The 24,311-nt window shown below is 34.0% G+C and overlaps 1 long non-coding RNA gene across 1 annotated transcript in view; it reads right to left on the minus strand.

Annotated features, from left to right (window-relative positions):
* Positions 1 to 1,807: 1,807 nt before the first annotated feature.
* LOC122217001 overlaps positions 1,808 to 24,311 on the minus strand; it is a 40,546-nt gene continuing 18,042 nt past the window's right edge. Inside the window, exons 4-6 of the long non-coding RNA XR_006201240.1 lie at positions 10,463 to 10,634; positions 4,519 to 4,671; positions 1,808 to 1,904 (exon numbers count right to left, since the gene is read on the minus strand). This is a non-coding gene — a long non-coding RNA (uncharacterized LOC122217001). The remainder of the gene's footprint in view (positions 1,905 to 4,518; positions 4,672 to 10,462; positions 10,635 to 24,311) is intronic.

Consider the following 24,311-nt stretch of genomic DNA (forward strand, 5'->3'; position numbering starts at 1 on the left):
TCTAGGAATCATTTTACTTTGTTATATTTCAAAAATATAGTGTGTTAAATAGCATTTAGAAAAGGCATCTGAATGTTTCATCCCAGAATGTTTGAAGAGAAAAATATTTTTTTTTAATTGAAGCAAAATGCACAATTATCTACACATGGGGAATTCCCTTATCTTTGCCAAATCAAAAGTTTCCATCACTTTAGTTCATTATTCCCAAAAGATCTGAACAAATGCACAATTTTGCACATGACATCTTAGACAGAGACCAGGTCTACATTTCAGTCCTAGAGCCCGGATCCTACTGAGGATAAAAGGTGAGCAGGGAAAACTCATTCTTATCTTACACAGCAGCTTTGCAGCTTTTTTTGCACTTTGAATATTCTAAAGGATTATACTGAAGATGGGATTTTCTCAGGTGGTTATTTGTTCTGTTTTCATCAGACACACTAATATGCAACCCAGAGCAACTTTAGAAAATATTGGCTTCCTTTATCAGCTAGCATCTCTATTTAACACTTAGAGTAATGATTTGCAGAAGTTTTCATTTGTGATGGAAAGGATTTTTCCATTTCTTCTGTAGTAAGCTACCTGCAATTCTCTAGTGTTAGTTAAACTTAGTCTAATGGATTATGAAATAAAAATGCAATCATGTCTGGGAAAAAGATTTTCCTTTTTCTCTAAAACAGTGATTCTACTGGTAATCTTCCCTGGCTATCGGAAGCAATAATAGTCATAGAAACAATGTTTTGTCCCAAAGAGCAAAACTTAACTCAATATGTACAACAAAAAAGGTACAGAAGGCCCCAGATAAAGCTATAATACTGCAGTATTGATGGTGGGAAAACACATAATTGGCTCCCTTGAAAGCCTTATCAGACCACAAATATTAGCTCTTATAAAATTGTCCAATTAGGTCAAGATCCAGGAAAGGAAACATTTTCTCCAAGGCATTTTTGTTGTTAAAATAAAGTCAGTGAAATAACCTTTACTATTATTAACATTGTAACTCATAATCCCTATGATGAAAGAATGCTTCCCCTTAAAAGTAGACAAAGGAATATTAAAGCTTTCTTTTTTAAATGTCTGTCTTTTAAAAATTAGTTGATTTTTTAAGTTATGATAATTCATTTTTTTCTGATGACCAGCCATGTAGTTATCATTGCACTTTTTTTATCTTTTAGCATTAATGTAAGTAAAATTTGAGTCTCAGAACATTCAAGATATACACAAATATGACACAAAAAATTAAATTATTAAAGATGATTTTTATTAGTGATGTTCTTGCAATCATACAAAAGTAAGCAAATGCTTCTTCTGTAATAAAATCCATAGCATTTAGAATTATTTTTTTAAATAGTCAGATAAAATAGTGTTGTGCTTTTAATGTGTTTTATGCTAGGTGAATTTTGAATTGTGTGGTGCTCCCTCTTACCTCACAGCCTAGTGGCATCCTCTAAATCACTTGTGCCTCTTAGCTGTGCACAAAAAGGCATCCTTTCTGGCAGTGGACATAGGCAGCCAGCTCGAAGGATATCAAATTTGGTATATCATAAATGCACTAAATTTCCTGAGAATGTTCTTAGATGGAAAGCATATGAAGAAGATGCTCTTCTATTTAAACGGTACCAAGAAGTATCATGTCAATTGCTTTAAAACCTGTATGTATGTGGGCATATATATCATAAATACTTGCAGATAAACTTGTTCATGTGATGTAAAAAAGAAAAAAGGATGTTATTGAAATAAATAATTTATCTTAATATCATTAAATAATTTTGTCTAGAATGCAGATTTCTCAAAAGACTCACTGCGCAAGTGTTGCCCACACATTTATTTCTCATCAGGATTTACAATTTTATGAGCACTCAGATAGCAGACAGAAAAAAAGTTTCCTATGTTCTTGCCAAGAAGCACTGAACAGAAAAAAGAAAAAAAAAAAGAAAAAGCATTGACATTTAAAAGGATCAAAAAGTAAGATTTTCTTAAGTACTAAGTACAACATATTCAATAAATCTATAGTGTTATTTATGTTTACTTTATTGGTGCAGCTTATCTTTTCCTTCAGTAAATTAGATTTTAAGTAGTATTAAACTGATAATGTAAAATTTTCCTTAAGGCAATATACTATATAGTATTAAAAAAAGAAAATTATTGTATGCATGAATATTTCTTATATGAAAATAATGCTTTAAGTTAAAATGGCTCTTTATTCAATACTTATTATATGATTAATATTTTTAGCTACTTAACAATATTGGGAAATAACATATATATGAAAATAGTATATTTATAATGTATTTGTTCCTGAGAAACTGTACACTTTTAAAATAGCTTAACTAGGTGAATACTATACTTCTAAGCTAGGTTATACACTTAGAAAATAGTTTTTTATAATATTTATTTACACATATGTTTTCTGATTTTCAGAAAATAAACTCTTTATGTGTTAATTTTAACTTATTATTGTTCTTGGTTCAAAATTATAGTTATTATACTCAATGTCATGATCTAAATTTGTAAACTTATTTTCACACATATATATTTAAAATATCATATATATAATTAAAATTTCTTTTGAAATACACAATTTATTGTCAGACTCTGCAAAGATCTACATATGGAGATAGCACATTTTTTTTAAAATATAATTTATTACCCTTCTTCTAGGTTGAAATATCACTACATGAAATATACAGTTCTTTAATATTGTTCCACTAAAATTACTATTCTGAGGAAAATGTATTTTACACTAGTCAATTAAATAAGAAAAATATTTGCCATGTATCTTCAACTTTTGATAGTATGAAAAATAAATTATGGAATTGAGGGCAGTGACCTTTGAGCTTTACTGACCCTCTCACAGAACAGAGAGTATAAAGAGCATGTTTCCTGGCAGCATATGGATGTGTAGAGAATAGAGTATTTCTAAGATCTTGTGCTGTGTATGTAAATCAGGTTTTGTATCTCCATAAGAAATCATCATTGTCAAACTTTGTTTTTAAGGAGTTGCTTTTAACCATTCATAACAAAATTACTCAAATTATCTTGTTTCAAAGATTTTATTCCCAGTTTTGTTTATGGTTATAAAAGCATTCTTAATAATTTTAGAAAATAGCATATGACAAGATATAAAGTATGGAAAAATACATTTGTAATAAAATATTTGAAGTGTTGAAATGATACATTTATAGGAGATGCTATCGTGTATTCATTTATATACATTTCTGAATATCTCAAGTGAGGTCTGGCTGCAGAGAAAAAGCAGCAACAAATCCAACTTCTCAGCTTTTTAAACTCTTTAACCTACATAGTGTTAATACCTTAATCACTATATTTATATTCAGGCTTTAAAACAGAAGTTCTAAGAGGAAAAAGCACAAACCACTCCATGACTTGTTCGTACTTACAAAGCACAGGCCCAGAAATAAAATTTTATAAATGTATTTACCCCTCCACAGTAGAGAAAATAGCGGGGTCTGGGGAATACATATTTTTAGATCTGCCTTTGGACATCTGGCCTATGGTCAAGAACCCATAGATACTCCCTGGGGATAAAATTTCAGGGTAATGCCCAGCTTCAGCAGCATTGAAGGAGCTGATCTGCCAATCCCATTATAATATCCTTAGCTCTCTAGCTTGGTACAAGGAGTATACACTCGACTTTTTCTTCAACACTGAAGTTTGAAGCACTGAATATTGACCACATCCTTGGGAAGATTATCAACAAGGACAGAGAACTGACACAGATGATAAGTACGGAAATACCGTGTTTATTTATATCTTTGAACCTCTTTAAAATGTCTAAGAAATTGCCGCTCTACACATTTAACCAGGGCTATAATTTTCTGATAAAAGACTGTTGATGTCTCTATGATATTGCAAATTTCTCGTTGATTTATTTGGGGGAGATGATTAAAGTTTTTCTTAGTAGGAGCTCAAAGAAAAGCATTAACAAAGAATAGGACTTCTAGGTTTTATGTAAAATATAAATAGTAATAGTAACATTAACTGAAAGCTTATTATAACAATAGAGCAGTCTGAGCCATTTAAACACCTCCAAAATTCCGTAATGGAATAAGTACCATTTTACCCACACTTTAGATATAATGAAAATAGGCCTTATAAAGTTTCTAATAGCTACATATCTAATAAAACAAGAATGTAGGATTCAAACTCAGGAAATATGAATTGACAACTAGCACTTTTAAATAATGGCAAATAATTGAAGACAACAAAATAACACCAAATAATGTTGGTAACCTGAGAAAAGTAATTATTTTTCCAAATTATAATAATCCTATAATTCTTTCCTTCTATTCTGTGTGAAAATTATGCATTTTTATCTGACAAGGCTCATGTCATGTAGTTGAGTAACTTTTCTTTGTTTACCTAACTTGTTTCAAATATATTCAGGAGAAAAGATTTTATTCTGTTCCCAGAGGAAAATGCAGATGAGCCTCATGACTTTTCAGGTTACTTTTATGTAATGAAGACTCATATTTTCCTTCAGTCGTTAAATGTTCTTACTTTGGTCATTGGAATGCCCACTCCCATGCAAATGTTAACCTGTTCCTCTTGGGTCATCTGTGGTCAAGGACAGGGATGTGGTCAGCCTTCTCTTTCCACCCAATCTCTTCTGTCAGCTTGCCAAGTGCGGTTTCTGACCACATTGGGGTTGGTCTGCGGAAACAGAGTTAGGAGACGCACAAAAATTACTTTTAGCAAGCATTATTTCCACATCCCCTTGAAATCTATGAGCCCAGAAGTGTTTAAATCTCTCTCTTTTGAGGGTGCTTTAATGGCTTTTGAGGAACTCTCCACTGGTGGAGATCGCTTACCTGCATTTCCTTTGACATGAGTGATGCATTCGGCTCTGGCCAGTGACTCCCCATCGAATTCTGTTTTCTTTCCCTGGCCCAGTTTATATAAACTTTTCCTACAAGTGTTTACAATTCTTTCAAGTTTCTGTCTTTCCATTTGGCTAATATAAAATGCTAAGGAAATACCCTTTGATATTGCCTAAATGAAATATATATAATATGGGGGGAGGGGGGTACACTTATTCTTTGTCTGCTTATATGGCTGCTAGCAGTTGATCTCTTGTTTTCTCAGTGTCTTCAGTTGGAGTCATATATCTGTCCTCTGTGGTCCTCCAACTTGCCTTTCTGAGTCACCCAATTAATGCTGTTCTCATTTGGCTGGAAATGAAATGAAGACACCCCCAAACCCTCCTACTTGATGAAGGTATGAGATATTTAGAATGCTGGTCACTATCTCCAATGAAATCTTACTTAAAACTCCTCTGCCAGTGTCACAACTTTATCCTATTTATGGCCCCCATGTGCCTTTGACTTTCAAAAGTCATGTTTCTAGTCCTTGTCTATTTACTTTACTTGAAAGTAAAATATTTGCAATGTAGGCCCTTGTCAGTGTAGAATGTATTCATACCTCAGTCAACCCAAGATAGAAAGAACCCTAATTAGACATTCTGCATCACAAAGGAGTCAATCAATAAAACTAAAATACAACCTTTGGAATGGGAGAAGGTATTTCTAAATGGCATATCTGATAAAGGGTCAGTATCTGAAATCTATAAAGAACTTATTAAACTCAATACCCCAAGAATGAATAATACAGTTAAAAATTAGACATGAATAAACATTTTTTTTCCAAAGAGGACATGCAGAGAGCCAACTAACACTTGAAAAGATGCTCAACATCACTGATCATTGTGGAAATAGAAATCAAAACTACAGTGAGATATCTCCTCACATCTAACAGGATGGCTAAACTCAACCACACAAGAAACAACAGATTTTGGTGAGGATATGTAGAAAGAGGAACCCTTTTGCACTATTGGTGGGAATGCAAACTGGTGCACCCACTCTGGAAAAAAGTATACAGATTCCTCAAAAAGTTAAAAATAGAACTACCCAATGATCCAGCAATCACATTACTAGGTATTTATTTAAAGAATACAAAAAAAATACTAATTCAAAGGGATGCATGTACCCCAGTATTTTTAGCAGCATTGTCTGCAATAGCCAAATTATAGAAACAGCCCAAGTGTCCATTGCCTGTTGAATGCATGAAGAAGAGATGCTATACACATACAATGGAATATTACTCAGCAATAAAAATGAATGAAGTCTTGCCATTTGCAATGACATGGATGAAGCTAGTGTTATGCTAAGTGAAATAAGTCAAAGACAAATACCATTTGATTTCACACATAAGTGGAATTTAAGAAATAAAACAAAGGGGCAAAAGGAAAAGTGAGAGAGAGAGGCAAATCAAGAAACAGACTGTTAACTATGGAGAACAAACTGAAGGTTATGAGAAGGATGGTGTGTGGGGAGATGGGTGAAATAAGTGGTGGGGATTAAGGAGGGCACTTGCTGTGATGAGCACGAGGTGTTGTATGGAAGAGTTGAATCACTAAATTATACACCTGAAACTAATAATATACTATATGTTAACTGGAATTTAAATAAAAACTAAAAAAAAATACAAAAGAAGGAAGTGGGTTAATACAAAAAACAGAAGAAAAAAAGCTTTAAAATAAAATAGAAAGGGAAGGGAAGGGAAGAGAGGAATGAGGGAAGAAAGCAAGCAAGAAAAAAGCAAGAAAGAACACATTTTTATATGAGAAGTCATCTTCACATGAAAGGACAGAGATCTAATCATTTTATAGAGACGAGAAGGAAAAATAAATTAAGGTTCAGTAAGTGTAACTTATTTATGGCTGGAATAAGAACTATGCGAAGAAAGTCGTATGATGGGATACATTGGAAAAAAATCTGTATGGAACAATTAAGAAAAGGCTGCATATGTGACACCATTTAGAATGCAATGAGGAACCACAGAGAATTTTAAAGGTAGTGAGTTACATCCTTGTTATATTATTTAAAATATCTGAGAGTGTAATGTAAGATGATATAAGAAGAGGAAAGATGGAATCAGGGAAAAATACAAAGCAGGAAGCATGGTATTCTAATTGAAAATTGATGAGGAACTGAAATTCAACAGCTGTAGATGATTGTGAGAGAAAAGAAATCTTGAGATATATTAAGAAAGCTGATTTTATAGTTTCTTTGAAAAAATTGGGTGTGTTTGTGTAAGATGGAAAAAAATGTAATAGAGGCTCCTGGGTGGCTCAGTTGGTTAAGCATCTGACTCTTGATCTTGTGCCAGGTCATGATCCCATGGTTTGTAAATTTCAGCCCCGTATTGGGCTCCTCACTAGCAGTGCGGAGTCTGCTTGGGATTCTCACTCTCCCTCCCTCTCTCTCTTTCCCTCTCCTATTCTCTCTTTCTCTCAAAATAAATAAATATATATTAAAAATTAAGTAATAATTTAGCTATATGTATACACTCATGAAGGGAAAGCCACTTTTTCTTTCTGAGAATAGCATGAATTTCATATTGTAACAAAAGTATTTTAAATTATTCTTATGAATTCTTCCAATGATACAGTAGCAAATGCTGTGGATTCCCCTCACCCCCAACCCCCATCTTTTCAGCACTTATAGTGGCTGTATGCTCCTTATCAGTCTTCTCTGCCTGAGGGCTGTGTCTCCAGGGAGCTTCATCCACCTCAGTGCAGAAACAGGTAGACTGTTTCCAACAGGTAGACTGTTGGGAGAGTGAGAGGTTAATGTCACTCAGGTCCAAGCAAGATGACTGTAACGCTTCTTCTCTGAAACATCTCAGCAGAATTGAGATTTATTCACCAACAGCAATAACTCCCTCAACACACCCTTTATTAGCTTTTCCCAGTCTTGTCTTATCTAAGTCCTCACTTTTGCTTTCTGGCATCATCAACCAAAATACTTGCCTGCACCAAGGCCTTTAATGAGGGCTCATTTGGAAGATATTCCAAATGAAGACCAGTATCAATTGCCATTGATCCTGCTATAATTATAAGATTCTTTGATAGGTATGGAAATAAGGTAAGACATAGAAATTATTAGTACATAATCCATGATTAAAATACAGTCGCAGGACTCGAGAACAATTATGTGCTTTAGACTTGGACATCAGTTTATCCCGTAGAGTGCCATCATGTATTACACTTACATTTAAGATTATTTTTCACCATTTCTGGAATTGCCCCTTGCGCTTGCCTTTCAAATATGAATTATAATCACATTTTCCACAATGTCCCTTTTTTGAAATACTAGGGTAAATATTATGAAACAAATGAAGTCATTTATTAATTTGGTGATTGAGAAATTATAAAACACAGCTATCTGGAATATTCCTTATCTAGGCACTTTAGTAATATAGACATTATCTTCATAATATTTTATTGCATCTATATTTTGCTTAATCTACTCTTAGTATGGTTCATAAATTTATTTATCTCCAATAAAGCTTTATAGGAAGGCTGATAATTGTACTTTAAATTGGCATAAAATATACAGTCATAGTGTAACCAAGAAAATATCAATTTGAGTTTTAATGGTGATTGATAAAATTATAATATGATATTTACATTTGTGAAAGTTATCAAAAGTTTTCAAAAAGGAAACTTTTATAATCAGTTCAAGGTTTAAAATTTAAGTTTCAACAATTGTTATCAAGAGCCACCAGGAACCAGGATGGCAGAGAAAACTGTTTTCCTAAGTGTCTCTCCATATGCCCAAGTATATGCTAGCCTTGACTGCGAAATAGACCTTGCAGCTCATCTTAAACTTTGCTTGCCTGCATAGTAATATTCCCTTGTTGTTCCAAAATTTATTTTCATTGGCTTTCAGAAGTTTTGTTTTGCTTTTTTTTCTTTATTTTTTTGAATAAGGATTCCGTTTTATGTCTTCTCATCTAATTACTGGTATGAGTAATTGTTGAAACAAGTGATTCTTGCTTCCATAACAAAATAAATGAGCCAGTTTGCTGGGCTAATATAAAATCAATTATTATTTATATCAACTTTGTTATCATGCAACTGCTTTGCTGGCTAAATGATTTACAAACCTGTCAATGAAAGAGAACAATTCAGTACATCAACTATCAAGATTAAATTTATCAAATCCTTTTACTTTAGTGACCAATTTTAGAAATTTTCTCATTAAAACAATCTCCGTTCTCCTTAATTACATGGCCTCAGAATGTTGGAGTTTTTAAAGCTATATTTGCATAAATCTAACCATGGTTGCCTATCAAATATTTTCCAAAGCTTCTCAATAATATTTCCTTTTATTTCCTTTTCTGTGGGGATGCTACAGAGGCATTATGCATCCAATAGGAAATAATTTGTCAGCCAAACCACATTCCAACCTAATTATGCCCACCTGGTACACAGGAACTCTACCCATGTGCTAAGAGCGTTGAAATGAATACACTGTCTTTTTTAATGCAATAAACAGTGGTGTGGAAATGTGATTTTTTGCTTGCTGCTAAGTTTTATTAAATGCAAAAGAAAAAAATAACAAGGGTTTCAAGAATCATAAAAAAAGATTAAAGCACAAAATATGGCAAATCCTTCATAAAATCCACTAAGCATTCTAAATTTAGAAAGGTACATCTTTGGTATATGGAAAGAGACAAACTGCTAAATTGTCTTAAAAGTAAGTTTCCAAGTTTCTAGCATGATATATGATGACCTATTGGAGAAAAATATTTATTTTTTGAAAAGGCTGCTTGCTCAAATGTTATTCAGTTGATGAATTGTAAGTCCTATAGTTTTCATCAGCATGCTGGATGTCAATTCTACTTTTTGCCTGGGATGTTATTTCACCTGAAAGCTGTTCAGTGGCACACAGACATCTGTGTTGTCCTGCCGATTAAGAGTCCAAGTGATCTGGCAGGCATTCAAAATGATTAGCAATAGAAAACCTCATTTGGAAAAGAGAAACATTCATAAGGACCTGAGTTCAGTGATTTTCCTTTGTGTCTAGACTGCAGGAAGAAAAAAAAATTCATTTTTAAACTTAAAAGAACACATTTTGAGAGAAAATATTGATAGTTTTGATGTATTTGTTAATAGCAACTCTATTTGCTGTAGAGTTAATAGCAACTCTACATTTGCCTTCTCCCTTTACTGTTAGCATCTGAAGAGCTTTGCAATATGACAAGTATATTGCTTTACAATTTCTCCCTTACTATCACTCATATATTTTACATGTTTCAATTAGTTTAATTTGTTATTTACTCAACATTGGTAAATGTTTTGCAAAGCTCATCTTGAAGATTCTTAGCATTTTAACATTGTTCGAGTTTTCTAGTTACAGAATTGTCCCCATACTCTGTCAGCCATGTCCATTTACATTCTGATTATAGCCTGCATTTCTGACCTAAAACGTCTTCTCAGATTTCACTATGTGATATTCATTGATTCAATCATTATCTGTTATTTTATGATTTCTTCCGGTGCATATTTTCTGAGTGTGTAATTTCTGTAATGGTTTCCTGGCAGACTATATTGCCCCAAAATATTCAGTATCACTTTCTTTGAGATGATAATACATACCAATCGTTCCTCTCAGACATCATGAGATGATTTGCCGGGGCTAGTGAAATGTGACATTTGTCGCTTCTGAACAGAAACCTGAAGAGCCAGTTCATGGTTGATATATTTTCCTTCTATTCTGCTTTTGTGATAGGAAAATGCTTTAAAGAGAACTGCTACATCAACCAAGGTCCTGAAAAAGCACAAAGAAGAATAAACCCTTAGTCAAAACACTATGAACATGTAGAGTGGGTGAGAATAAACCTTCATTGTAAACCACTGAAATGTAGCATTGTTTTCTATTGCAGCATAATGTAGCCTATCTTGCCTGAAACAGGACTTACTATTTTAAGAGTTAAAAGATGCTGGGATCAGGGAGGATCTTCACTGCAGGCAAGGTGTTGTAACAGAAAAAAATAAACAACAACAACAACAACAACAACAACAACAACAAAAACTTGTACCCAAATCCTACTTCCACTTTTTGAAACTCATTTGGTCTTGTGCAAATCACTTTATTCGTGAGCTTCAGATTTTGTATATGAATGCAATTTCTAGTGAAACAAACATGTCAGTGGGTCTGGGGGAAAGAATGATGTCACTCTCAGGCCCAATTTTATTCATTTTAATAAGCAATTACCTAACTATTTTGGCTGGTAGAAACTTCATACATGAGAAGTCTGTCAGTTGTGTGCTAATTCAGAGAAAATATGGTAGAAAGACTTTTTCTTATTATTCATATGCCCTACTCTTTATAGTTCATAAAAGGAATGTCATATACTGCAAGAACCTGGTTATTATTTGTACAATGTTATAATTGTGACATCACATGATTTATTGGCTTTTCACAACAGAATCTGAGGACAAGGGATAAAAAGGCTAATTGAATTCAGTTATGGTGACAACTTCCACTGACATGAATCAACACTAAGTGAAATAGCAATAAATTAAAAATGCAAAAATGCAAAATAGAATTCTCATAACAAAACTTTCTCCTTGAAAACAAAGGAGAAGTATACTGATTTATCAAACCATAGAAATAATCTAGCTATCTTTTTGAGAATGGGTATATATATATATATATATATATATATATATATATATATATATGCTTTCAGTTCAAAGTATTCTTCTTCCAGGATTAGTTTTATTTGGTCTTTTTCTTATAGTATTTGATATGCAAAGTATATGAAAATAATGTCAACAGTATTCAGGTAAGAAAAAGAAAGAAAGGAAAACAGTGTGGTAATTTGGAGAGTTAAGCACCAGTTTAATAGATTTCTGTTATTTGGTTCCAACAATTGTTTCTTGTAGGAATGAAAGAATATAGATTCGGTGTCACTAAATATTCCCAAAGTTTTCAGAGGTAATCAGATATCTGTATATTTACACATAAAATCTTCTTTTTAATGTTGTCATGAATCTAAACCTACATAAGATTTATCTCAGCAATGTATAGATCAAACAAGATAATAAATATATCTTCAAGTGAACAATTTGTAATAATTAGTCTATAGATTTATAATTATCAGATATTTATAAATATAAGTTAACTATAATTATCATTACTATAAAGATTTAAATTATCCGTTAATGGAATTATATGGAAGCATTAAGGGCAACATAATAATTTTCTTCAGATGGGGCTTCATTTCGGCGAAGAAAACCATCACCAATATCCAAGATAGAAATATTACATCACTTTCCATTGCAGAGCAAGTCCATTATTTTGTCCCATTCTGGGATGCAGACATCTTAGTCCAGACTGTTATAATGTCTTCTCAGGGCTAATTTTTTTTTTTTATTGCTTCCATTCTTATTCCTCCCAAATGTTTCTCACAACAGTCAGAAAGATATTTATAAAATATAAAAAACCATTATGTTACCTCCTTCTTCAAACCCTCTACTGATTTTGCATTACAAGTAGAATCAATAGTAAAATATTTCCTTTTGCGAGAGAAACCCCTTTTATTTACTGATCCTGCTTCACCCTCTGAAGCTACCATGTATCCTTCTTCGATTCTCTAGTTTCTTTCCACTCATTGAAAGCATCAAATTTTCTTGCTAGGAACCTTGCCAAACTTTTTTAAATCGGGGATTATTTCCTAAGCTTAAAATTATTTCAAAGCTTAAAATGAATAATCACTGTTCATTATTTATATCCCAGTTATTCAAAAAATCACTGTATCAGAATAAGCACTTTCACATTACTAGTCTGCAGTTTTCATACTTTGTCATTATTTGTTCTTATTTTGCTTTTTAAATGATTTGTTTTTCTGTTCATAAGAATTGAAGTTCATGACACCAAGGAATTTTTATGACATTCATAATTTTACCCAAGATAGAAAAGTGTGTGTGTGTGTTAAGCACGGAATAAAAATATGCTTTTACTTAATATGTCCTTCCATATTGATGATGGAATTAGATATATAATATCCAGCAGTCTGAATTTCTTCACCCATTAATTGAAACTACCTGTTGAAAAATGTAAATATCTACCTTACAACCTTTCTTCTTCACCTTGTCCTTATATAATATGTAAAAATTATCTGATTTAACAAGGTTATTTTTATCTACTCATGCCTGATATTATGGAGAACCTGTGTGTTACCAAGAAAGCAAAGATGTAAAGATCCATCTGGAAGTATTATAATATTTGTTATTGGGTATCATCTCTCTCACTATTTCAGAATAGTTATAATTTTACTCTACAGTCCTGACAACTAGATTATAATGATTTGAGACATTTAAGAAAATAATAATATTTGTGACTTACCCTGGAGTGTCTGGTAAAATTAGCTGAAATTTAAGGATTTGGCCTCTGTCAGTACTTTATGACAGCTTACTCATGTTATTCTAGCCAGAATAGGAGAACATGGGAAAAAATGGCCTATTTGAAGAAAAGGTGGAGCACCTTCTAACACAGAGAAGGGAGGCGATGTCGATTCTTTCAATACTTTCAATTTAAGAACATTAGAGGGAAAGAACATAGTGTTTCAGAATATTTCAGTAAAATAAGAAATTTTTTTTAACGTTTTTATTTATTTTTGAGACAGAGAGAGACAGAGCATGAACAGGGGAGGGGCAGAGAGAGAGGGAGACACAGAATCTGAAACAGGCTCCAGGCTCTGAGCTGTCAGCACAGAGCCCGACACGGGGCTCAAACTCACGGCCCGTGAGATCATGACCTGAGCTGAAGTCGGACGCTCAACCAACCAAGCCACCCAGGCACCCCAAGAAATTTTTAACATTAATAAGTATTCTTTTTTTAAAATAAGGTGTTCTTTGAACTAGGGACTTCTTCTCACTTTCTTTTGTTGATAACACTGGACATCATCCATCTTTATTTCCTTTATGATTTTCAAAGAACTACACCTAAAATAAGTTCAAATTTCTTTCAGATAGAGAGTTTCTCATTACTCCGCTTTCATTTGCTATGTTGGATTTATATATTTTCCATATTGGCAAAGAGGTGGTGCTTTTGGCAATATAATAGAATTGATTTTGCCTTAGTTCAGTCTTAGCCTTTACATGTTAGTGGTGCATCTTATTTTATTTTATTTTATAATTTTTTTTAATATGTATTCATTTTTGAGAGAGAGAGAGAGTACAAGCAGGGGAGGGGAAGAGAGAGAGGGAGACACAGAAACTGAAGCAGGCTCCAGGCTCTGAGCTGTCAGCACAAGGCCAGATGCAGGGCTTCAATTCATGAACTATGAGGTCATGACCTGAGACGAAGTCAGACGCTTAACCAACTGAGCCACTCAGGCACCCCAGTAGTGTATCTCATGTTAATGTTTTTTAATTAATAAGGAGGCATATGTTCTTGCTTTTTTAATAATTAATAATCTAAAGATTTGCCTGTGTTAGGAAGTTGGAAAATGTTATAAATTTTATTTTTATATGAAAATCTCCAATGTTTCACAGAAGAAGGAAAAAAGAAGTTGTTAATGAAAAGAAACAGCTAAGCAACAGCACACACTACACAATGCATAAAATACAATGGTCAATAATATTCACCAAATACCTAAAGGAATACTAAAGTGATAGAAATTGTTTATTAGTACCTATACAAACTTCTAAATCCACGAAAACATTAGACATCATGGTTATGTTTTTTTTTATTGTAACATAATGAAACACCCTTTATACAAAGATGTAAGTCGAAAAACACATGGAACACACACAAAAAAGATTCTAAATCTATTCTGAATAAAGTAGAAATGAAAGAAAATAGAATACAAAACAAATGAACTGACTGTATTTGTTCTTTTCTCAATCATAAGAGAGCCTGGATTTTAAACAATCCAGAATAAACGATTCATTCACTAGTTCTTTGAAAAAATGTGTAACAACTTTTTGCTATATGTGATAGAGACAGAGCACCCCTTTCTTGATTACCAGTAGCTAACACACTAGAAAGCTAAGGTTTAAACATTAATCATTAAAAGTCAAAATAGTACAAGCCATACAAATGTCTCTAAAAAAGTACTATATGAATTTGGAGTTGGGAGACATATTTTCAGCTGAGGTAATCAGAAAACTATTAAAAGAAAGTATCTTTAAGGTGACTTTTTAGGTAAACCAATCAAGAACAAAAAACAATAAAAGAATGGTATTCCAGATAAATTCAACTATAGTTGTACAAAATTGTAAAACTCATTCAAGGGAATATCAACCCTTTAGTTAGTTAGAGTTTGGGTCAATGCCTGTGAATGCAGGAAAATAAATATATACTGAATAAATTGACTAAGGGAATTACTCTGGAAAGATAAATTGAGGCCAGTCTAAGGCTATTTAATAATGGGCCTATCAATTTTCCCTTTATTTTACTGAGAAGTATTTTAAGTGTTTTGAATAAAGAGGTCTCAATCAGACAAGCAATTTGTAAAACTCTGACTATAGATTACAAAATAATTTCAAGGAAAATGTTGTAAGTAATCAGGAGTCTAAGAGAAAGAGAGTCTATGTATTAAAAAGTACATCAAGGTTGTAAGAGGCAGAGATGTATAGCAATTTTGTTTTTCTTCTTTCCATTTAAATACAAGTAGATTCTTTTTTTTAAATTTTTTTAAATTTTAATTTTATTTACTTATTTTTTAAATTTACATCCAAATTAGTTAGCCTATAGTGCAACAATGATTTCAGGAGTAGATTCCTTAGTGTCCCTTTACCCATTTAGCCTATCCCCCCTCCCACTACTCCAGTAACAGTCTGTTCTCCATATTTATGAGTCTTTTCTGTTTTGTCCCCCTCCCTCTTTTTATATTATTTTTGTTTCCCTTCCCTTATGTTCATCTGTTCATCTCTTAAAGTCCTCATATGAGTGAAGCTATATGATTTTTGTCTTTCTCTGACTGACTAATTTCACTTAGCATAATACCCTCCAGCTCCATCCACATCATTGCAAATGGCAAGATTTCATTCTTTTTGATTGCCGAGTAATACTCCATTCTGTATATATACCACATCTTCTTTATCCATTCATCCATTGATGGACATTTGGGCTCTTTCCATACTTTGGGTATTGTCGATAGTGCTGCTATAAACACTGGGGTGCATTTGTCCCTTCGAAACAGCATACGTGTATCCAATGGATAAATGCTTAGTAGTGCAATTTCTGGGTCGTAGGGTAGTTCTATTTTTAGTTTTTTGAGGAACCTCCTTATCTTTTCCAGAGTGGCTGCACCAGCTTGCATTGCCACCAACATGCAAAAGAGATCCTCTTTCTCTGCATCGTCGCCAACTTCTGTTTTTGCCTGAGTTGTTAATGTTAGCCATTCTGACAGGTATAAGGTGGTATCTCATTGTGGTTTTGATTTGTATTTCCCTGATGATGAGTGATGTTGAGCATTGTTTCATGTGTCAGTTGGCCATCTAGATGTCTTCTTTGGAGAAGTGTCTATTCATGTCTTTGGCTCATTTCTTCACTGGATTATTTGTTTTTTGGGTATTGAGTTTGATAAGTTCTTTGTAGATTTTGGATACTAATCCTTTATCTGATATTTCATTTGCAAATATCTTCTCCCATTCTGTAGGTTGCCTTTTAGTTTTGCTGATTGTTTCCTTCTCTGTGCAGAAGCTTTTTATCTTGATGAGGTCCCAGTAGTTCATTTTTGCTTTTGTTCCCCTTGCCTCCAGAGACATGTTGAGTAAGAAGTTGCTGTGGCCAAGATCAAAGAGGTTTTTGCCTGCTTTCTCCTCGAGGATTTTGATGGCTTCCTGTCTTACATTGAGGTCTTTCATACATTTTGAGTTTTTGTGTATGGTGTGAGAAAGTGGTCCAGGTTCATTCTTCTGCATGTCACTGTCCAGATTTCCCAGCACCACTTGCTGAAGAGACTGTCTTTATTCTATTGGATACTCTATCCTGCTTTGTCAAAGATTAGTTGGCCATACGTTTGTGTGTCCATTTCTGAATTCTTTATTCTGTTCCATTGATCTGAGTGTTTGTTCTTGTGCCAGTACCATACTGTCTTGATGATTACAGCTTTGTAGTATAGTTTGAAGTCTGGGATTGTGATGCCTCCTACTTTGGTTTTCTTTTTCAAGATTGCTTTGTCTATTCGGGGTCTTTTCTTGTTCCATACAAATTTTAGGATTATTTGTGCTAGCTCTGTGAAGAATGCTGGTGTTATTTTGATAGGGATTGCATTGAATATGTAGATTACTTTGGGTAGTATCCACATTTTAACAATATTTGTTTTTCCTTTGTAGAAGCACGGAAATTTTTTTCCATTTTTTGTGTCTTCTTCAAGGTCTTTCATAAGCTTTCTATAGTTTTCAGCGTATAGATTTTTCACCTCTTTGGTTAGATTTATTCCTAGGTATTTTGTGGTTTTTGGTACAACTGTAAATGGGATGGATTCCATGATTTCTCTTTCTGTCGCTTCATTGTTAGTGTATAGGAATGCAACTGATTTCTGTGCGTTGATTTTATATCCTGCAACTTTGCTGAATTCATGAATGAATTCTAGCAGTTTTTTGGTGGAATCTTTTGGGTTTTCCATATAGAGTATCATGTCGTCTGCCAAGTTTGACCTCCTCCTGGCCAGTTTGGATGCCTTTTATTTCTTTGTGTTGTCTGATTGCAGAGGCTAAGACTTCTAATACTATACTGAATAACAGTGGCGAGAGTGGATATCCCTGTCTTGTTCCTGACCTTAGGGGGAAAGTTTTCAGTTTTTCCCCATTGTGGATGACATTAGTGTTGTGTCATTCATATATGGCTTTTATGATCTTGAGGTATGATCCTTCTCTCCCTACTTTCTTGAGGGCTTTTATCAAGAAATGATGCTGTATTTTGTCAAATGCTTTCTCTGCATCTACTGAGAGGATCATATGGTTCTTGTCCTTTCTTTTATTGATGTGATGAATCACATTAATTGTTTTGCAGATATTGAACCAGCCCTGCATCCCTGGTATAAATCCCACTTGGTCGTGGTGAATAAATTTTTTAATGTATTGTTGGATCCGGTTGGCTAATGTCTTGAGGATTTTTGGATCCATATTCATCAGGGAAATTGGTCTATAGTTCTCCTTTTTAGTGGGGTCTCTGGTTTTGGAATCAAGGTAATGCTAGCTTCATAGAAAGAGTTTGAAAGTTTTCCTTCCATTTCTATTTTTTGAAACAGCTTCAAGGGAATAGGTGTTAACTCTTCCTTAAATGTTTGGTAGAATTCGCCTAGGAAGCCATCTGGCCCTGGACTCGTTTTTTTGGCAGATTTTTGATTACTAATTCGATTTCCTTACTGGTTGTGGGTCTGCTCAAATTTTCTATTTCTTCCTGTTTCAGTTTTGGTAGTGTATATGTTTCTAGGAATTTGTCCATTTCTTCCAGATTGCCCATTTTATTGGCATATAATTGCTCATAATATTCTTTTATTATTGTTTTCATTTCTACTATGCTGGTAGTGATCTCTCCTCTTTAATTCTTTATTTTATTTATTTGGGTCCTTTCCTTTTTCTTCTTGATCAAACTGGCTAGTGGTTTATCAATTTTGTTAATTCTTTCAAAGAACCAGCTTCTGGTTTTATTGGTCTGTTCTACTGTTTTTTTTTTTCGTTTTGATAGTATTAATTTCTGCTCTAATCTTTATTATTTTCTGTCTTCTGCTGGTTTGGAGTTTTATTTGCTGTTCTTTCCCCTGTTCCTTAAGGCATAAGGTTAGGTTGTGTATCTGAGATCTTTCTTCCTTCTTTAGGAAGGCCTGGATTGCTGTACACTTTCCTCTTATGACCGCCTTTGCTGCATCCCAGAGGATTTGGGTTGTGGTCTTATGATTTTCATTGACTTTCATATACTTTTTAATTTCCTCTTTAACTTCTTGGCTAGCCCATTCATTCTTTAGTAGGATGTTCTTTAGTCTCCAAGTATTTGTTACCTTTCCAAATTTTTTCTTGTGGTTGATTTCGAGTTTCATAGCGTTGTGGTCTGAAAATATGCACGGTATGATCTCAATCTTTTTGGACTTACATAGGGCTGATTTGTGTCCCAGTATATGGTCTATTCTGGAGAACGTTCCATGTGCACTGGAGGAGAATGTATATTCTGCTGCTTTAGGATGAAATGTTCTGAATATATCTGTTAAGTCCTTCTGGTCCAGTGTATCATTCAAAGCCATTGTCCTTGTTGATTTTTTGATTAGATGATCTGTCCATTGCAGTGGGTGGGATGTTGAAGTCTCCTACTATTATGGTATTACTATCAATTAGTTTTTTTATGTGTGTGATTAATTGATTTATATATTTGGGTGCCCCACATTTGGTGCATAAATGTTTACAATAGTTAGGTCTTCTTGGTTTATAGACCCCTTGATTATGATATAATGACCTTCTGCATCTCTTGATACAGACTTTATTTTAAAGCCTAGATTGTCTGATTATAAGTATGGCTACTCTGGCTTTGTTTTGTTGACCATTAACATGATATATGGTTCTCCATCCCCTTATTTTCAATCTGAAGGTGTCTTTAGGTCTAAAGTGGGTCTCTTGTAAACAGCATATAGATGGATCTTGTTTTCTTATCCATTCTGTTACCCTATGTCTTTTGATTGGACCGTTGAGTCCATTGACATTTCGAGTGAGTACTGAAAGATATGAATTTATTGCCATTATGATGCTTGTAGAGTTGGAGTTTCTGGTGGTGTTCTATGGTCTTTTCTAATCTTTGTTGCTTTTAGTATTTATTTATTTATCTCTCTATATATTTATATATAAATATATATAAATATATAAAATAAATTATATATATTTATATATTTATATTTATATATATATAAATATGTATATATATTTTTATATATTTTTATATATATTTATATATTTTTTATATATTTGTATATATATTTATATATATTTATATATTTATATATATATATTTATATATATTTTATATATTTTATATATATTTTTTTATATATATACATTTTTTTTCATCTTTTCCCCGCTCAGAGAGTCCCCCTTAAAATTTCTTGCAGGGCTGGTTTAGTGGTTACAAACTCCTTTAAGTTTTGTTTTTCTGGGAAGATTTTTATCTCTCCTTCTATTTTGAATGACAGCCTTGCTGGATAAAGAATTCTTAGCTGCATATTTTTCTGATTCAGCACACTGAATCAGAATGCCACTCATTTCTGGCCTGCCAAGTTTCTGTGGATAGGTCTGCTGCAACCTGATCTGTCTTCCCTTTTAGGTTAGGGACTTTTTTCCCCTTGCTGCTTTCAGGATTCTCTCCTTGCCTGAGTATTTTGTGAATTTGACTATGATATGCCTTGTTGATGGTCAGTTTTTGTTGAATCTAATGGGGGTCCTCTGTGCTTCCTGGATTTTGATGTCTGTGTCTTTCCCCAGGTTAGGAAAGTTTTCTGCTATGGTTTGTTCACATAACCTTTCTACCCCTATTTCTCTCTCTTCCTCTTCTGGAACCCCTATGATTTTGATGTTGTTCCTTTTTAATGAGTCACTGATTTCTCTAATTCTTAAATCGTGCTCTTTTGCCATCATCTCCCTCTTTTTATCTGCTTTTTTAGTCTCTATAAGTTTGTCCTCTATATTGTTGATTCTCTGTTATGCCTCATCCCTCCTTGCAGCTGCTGCATCCATCCATGACTGCAGCTCAGTTATAGCATTTTTAATTTCATTCTTGCTATTTTTTACTTCTTTTATTTCTGAAGAAAGGGGTTCTAATCTATTTTCGACTCCAGCTAGTATTCTTATTATTGTGATTCTAAATTCTTGTTCAGACATCTTGCTTGTATCCGTGTTGGTTAAATCCCTGGCTGTCGTTTTTTCATGCTCTTACTTTTGGGGTGAATTCCTTCGTTTTGTCATTTTGAAGGGAGAAAAGGAATTAATGAGGTAGAAAAGTTAAAATTAAAAAAATTAAAATTAAAAAATATTAAAATTAAAAAATTAAACACACACAAACACAAATCGAGTAAATGATGCTATATCCTAGGTGTGTTTTGGTCTGGGTGTTGAAAGTGAATTGACAGATTAGAGAAAAAAAAAGGAAGGGGGAGGAAAGAAAAAAGGAAATCGTTTGAGAATTTGAAAAAATGAATACACTGAAGTAGAGTAAAATGAGATGATGGGAGTAAAATAGAATTTTAAAAAATATACACAAAATAAAGAATATAGTAGAAAAATATTAAAGAAACTGTTTTTAATAAAAATTAAAAATAAATATGATTTTTTTATTTTTATGTATTCAAGAAAATGAAAAGAAATGAAAAAGAGAAAAAAGATAAAAAAGAAAAAAGGAAATCGTTTAAAAACTTGAAAAAGTGAATACACTGTAGTAGACTAAAATAAAATGATGGAAGTAAAATAGAATTTGACAAAATTTACATAAAAGCAAAAAAATATAGTAAAAAAATTTAAAGAAAAATATGTTTAATAGAAATTGAAGTTAAAAATGAGGTTTTTCTCTGTCTGCATTCATGAAACAGAAAAGAAACAAAAAAGAGAAAAAGAGAAAAAAGAAAAAAATATGGAAATTGTTTGAAAATTTGAAAAGGTGAATACCCTGAAGTAGATTAAAATAAAATGATGAAAGTAAAATAGAGTTTGAAAAAATTTACACAAAAGTAAAAAATATAGTAATAAAAATTAAATAAAAATATTTTTAATAAAAGTTGAAAATAAAAATAAATTTTTCTCTTTCTGTATTCAAGAAAAAGAAAAGAAGTGTAAAAGAGGAAAAAAAATAAAAATATTGAATAGATGGAGTTGGTAACAGATTGAAGTAGGACTGAAATTACTTCATTTTCCCCTAGACATCAGTCTATGTAGCGCTTTATTGTCCATTAATTAAGCCAGTGGTGATGCTTGTGTTCTTGAAGAGCAAAGTTGGCCCAGTTGGGCAGGGCTCAGTGAAACGGCTCCGCTCTCCACTAGATGGCGCTGTTAGCCTACTGGGGTGGATTGTCGCAGTGCTTGTAGGTGTGTGTGTGTATGCGCATGTGCGGGAGTAGTGAAAATGGCGCCACCCAGCGAGCCAGTCTGTTCTCCCCAATCAGCAATCGCACATCCATCCTCTGTCTTCAGGTTTCGTCCACTCCCCGTTTTTTCACTCTGTGTGACCAGGCCCCAGGCAGTACCTTTCTCCCAAGTTTTGTTTCAGATGCGGCTGTTTTCCCTGGTCCCTTATTTCTGAAGGACTGAGGCTTTGACCTGTTCTGCCCCTCTGCGGGAGGGTGTTGCCAAGCAATGGCTGAATGAGCAATGGCTGAATGTCAGCTGTACCCAGGAATGCTTACTGGGCCTATTGCTGCTGGTGTCCCGAAACTGGCCAGGTGCCAGCCCGCCCCAGAAAAAGTTTGTGAGATAGTGTAGCAGCAGCGTTTCAGGGATTATGTAAAATCACAACAAATCCAGCACCAGGCTTCACCCTTAATGACATTGCCCCAGCACCAGCGAATGTGGCTGCCTTCCGGGGTCTGCTGGAACCAGGTGGCTTCAACAGTCTCTACCAAATGTCCTTCCAGCAGTGGAACAGCTTTTCCCCGTGTGGCCCGAGAACCTCCTGGACCCCCTCTGTTCCTGGGGATTCGCCTTTCCCACCAGAGCACCATCAGGTATCGACCTGTGGAGTTGCAGACTTTGTGCTTCCCTTGTTTGCAGTCTTGATGGAATTTAAACACCCTCCTTTCTCCTTCCTCCCTTTTATTTTAGTCCCTGCAGCTGTTTCCAATTTTCCACTTTCTCTCCAGCTGCTTTTGGGGAGGAGTGCTTTTCCTGTATTCTCCCCCTGTCTCTTGTCCTCTCTCTGCTCACAGAAGCACCTCCCTTCCTGCGCCTTCTCTCTCCCCAAGTTCACCTCTCCGCACCGAGTACCTGCTGAATTCTGTGGTTCAGGTTGTGCAGATTGTTGTGTTAATCCTCCAATCAGTTTTCTATGCGTGTAGGATGGTTTAGTGTTGGTCTGGTTGTATTTCATGGACAGGAGACACACAAAAGACTTACATGCTGTTCTGCCATCTTGGCTCCTCCCCTAATTATAAGTAGATTTTAACAGCATGAACAGCTATGGTGTCATTATGAAGAAATCTAAAAAGACAAGTTTTTTTTTTTTTGTTTTTTTGTTTTTTTTTTTTTTATTTTTTATTTTTGGGACAGAGAGAGACAGAGCATGAACGGGGGAGGGGCAGAGAGAGAGGGAGACACAGATCGGAAATAGGCTCCAGGCTCCGAGCCATCAGCCCAGAGCCTGACGCGGGGCTCGAACTCACGGACCGCGAGATCGTGACCTGGCTGAAGTCGGACGCTTAACCGACTGCGCCACCCAGGCGCCCCGACAAGTTTTTTTTTAAAGACTTTGCTTTATTATATAAATATACATATACATACACACACATATATATTTCATTTTAAACAAAGCTCTTGCATTAGTAACTTTCTCATCTAAGATACATAACAACAACTGAGGAAGAAGAAAAATAATATAACAACTGTTTGATAGAGAAATCTCAAGAATTAAAAACATTAAGGAGATATATTTGAGACAAAAAATAAAAAAATATTTAAGAATCATTTATCAACATATCCAGCAGGAATTAATCCTTAATTTTTTTCTACTATCTACATATTAATGTTTCAAGTCTTTTGGAAGGTAGCCAAACTAATAAAATTGATTTATCTTGGATACATATTTTCACAAACATCTCATAATCTTCAGAACTTGATGAATAATGATGTTTCTTGACACCAATGCTATTTTCCTATCCAATTGGCTGACAAAAAACCTATTGCTTAATTGCTGGATTCACTGTGGATCACATGTATTTTGGTTCTAATTGGAGCTGAAAAATACGAAACTTAGATTTCATCTGCAAAGAATGTGATTTTCTGGATTTGTTAGGAGTTAAACAAGTTTAACTCTGCAAACATCCTCTTCTTGCAAGAATAGTAGATAAAAGCACTACTAGAAAGCACTGAGGAGGAAAGTCAACATTTCAGCTTTAGAAAAGGGAGTAAGTGGAGTCTTATATAAGGAATTTGGGAAAATGGCTAATCACTGACAAGCTCTCATTATGGGAACCCTGGTGAGAGACAGGGGTTATGAGCAAGTTCAGTACCTCAGAGAGGGTGACAGACATTTTGCGTTAGTATCATAGGATTCAGAACCGTGATCTTGGAATGCCTAAGTATAGGTGAAAATTTCTCTGATGTTCCAAACTAGGAAAAGGATATTGTAGCAATTATCTCCAAGACTGAAGTCCCTAAAACAATCCTGTACAGTTATTTCCCTATGAATATGCACCTAAGTTGTTTACATTATTTTCACTTACATTTAAAGTTGTTTGAGATGAAAATTTATGCAGTATGATATGATTTCTATAAAGAAATTCTCCTTTGTGGCATTACATAA

Source organism: Panthera leo, chromosome B1 (assembly GCF_018350215.1).
Source record: "Panthera leo isolate Ple1 chromosome B1, P.leo_Ple1_pat1.1, whole genome shotgun sequence".
NCBI classification, from domain to species: Eukaryota; Metazoa; Chordata; class Mammalia; order Carnivora; family Felidae; genus Panthera; species Panthera leo.